Source organism: Chenopodium album, chromosome 8, assembly GCF_948465745.1.
Source record: "Chenopodium album chromosome 8, dcCheAlbu1.1, whole genome shotgun sequence".
In the NCBI taxonomy this organism is placed as follows: Eukaryota; Viridiplantae; Streptophyta; class Magnoliopsida; order Caryophyllales; family Amaranthaceae; genus Chenopodium; species Chenopodium album.
The window spans coordinates 27324352-27326244 of record NC_137841.1 but is presented as its reverse complement, the minus strand read 5'-3'; positions in this window follow the sequence as shown (position 1 = coordinate 27326244).

Below are 1893 nucleotides of genomic sequence, written 5' to 3'. Positions count from 1 at the left end.
TCAATAATAAAGTACAAGCTAATCAACTATGAATGTAGCCTAATCTACACACTAGTAAGTATGTCCCTTTGGTTTTCATTTTTGACAATTGTGTGTACTTACTCCAACATACAATCTGTAATGTAAACTACTAATTAACCACGAGCTAAGCCATTTAAAAAACAAGATTATTAAATATAGGAGATTTACTACACAATAAGAATGGGTATTGGCTTTTTCTCCATACTTGTTTAAGTAAAATTTTGTTCTTATTAATAGGCGTATATATTCAGCTTTATACTCCGTAGATTATGACACCATACTATTTGCAAAACCTTATGATGCTTCAACTTTTCAACTTATAATATAGACCCTAGGTTATTGAGGGTTGATCTGGCAAAAGTTCCCTTTAATTACATATGAATTTAAAAAACGCACACAAGTGGAATTCTTTTGATTGATCTTAGTTAAATAGGGGCAATAATCACCAATTACCACATTAAACCACATCAGGCTCTTTAAGTTCAAAACAAATACAAAGTAACACTACAACTACTAGTCACTAACAAAGCAATTCATTCTAGCTTGGCTCGTCAAGGCAACAAATACATAACATATACTCGTACGCTTTAACTCTACACCAACATCAATCCCAATCGCTGCCCTCATCTTCTTCTGCATGAGTAGTTAAATCATCCTCATTCATCGAAATCACTCTAGGCTGCCAACCAGGCTGTACAAAATCAAAACAAAGGCTGCATATTGTTAATATTTACCCAAAATTAATAAAACAAATAGACTAATTATAACTTAAATCTTGACTTACAATTATAGTTGTGGACAATACATGACCCAATAAAGTCTGTTGCTTCATATGAATATATGGTATCGCACGTCTATCCCAAATAACTAAAAAGCCCCCTAATCCATTGTCAGGACCAATAACCTCGATGAAGTAATATTCACCCAAGACCTTGCGAATTAAGTACACAAATGGCTTGTTTACTCTAGCTTTAGTCAAGACAACGACCATAGGCGAATAAGCTTCAAATAGGATGGCAAAATTTTCATCAAACGAAGGTCGATGGATACTCCTAGCATTCCATATCACTAACTTAGAACCCTTCATGAAACATCTAATTTTTAATGAGCCCGTAATTCTTTGAGAACTAATACATACGCTGTAGAACCTAGTTTGACTCAATGAAGCAATAGAAGAGAGGACATTTAAGTGAACATGTGTTATCATATCATCGACCTCCAACACGTGAACACCAAACATATTACTTCCAAACACAACTTCTCTTGGATCCGAAGGGACCGAGAATATTGGAATCTCATCCGGGGACATAATGATCTTCATATCAAAAATGGGTACTAAATCATCTAGAATGAACGGAGGATCCATGTCTTCAACATTGTAGCAAAACCATTTCATGAACACTGACACACCCTTGTGTAAATAAGCATCCATATCATCTAGAATAGGGATATATGCCGGTAGGAACTGATCCTGTTGATCGTGTTCTACCATCGTCCAAAACTAGGACATAAACTGGGATCCATTCTCTGGATACGTATTAAGCTCAGAAAATAAAGCATATGAAGAAAGCTCATTATCAGGTGTAAAATCACTATCATCGTGATAGTATTTTGTTTTGTTGAACTTCAATTCCGACTCAGTAGATGCACACACAGGTTTGAGATACATTGTTTTATTTCGAGGGTGGAAATTGATTTTGCGCCTTGATCTACCAAGCTCATGGTTGTGCAATTGGGAGATAATTGATTTTGGATTCTTTTGCATTATGCCAGTAATAGGTGTTTATTTAATATTTTTTATTTTTTCTTGATTGGATATTTCGGAGGAATTTATGGCCAAAAGAACAAAAGGATATAGCCCATATAGGACAA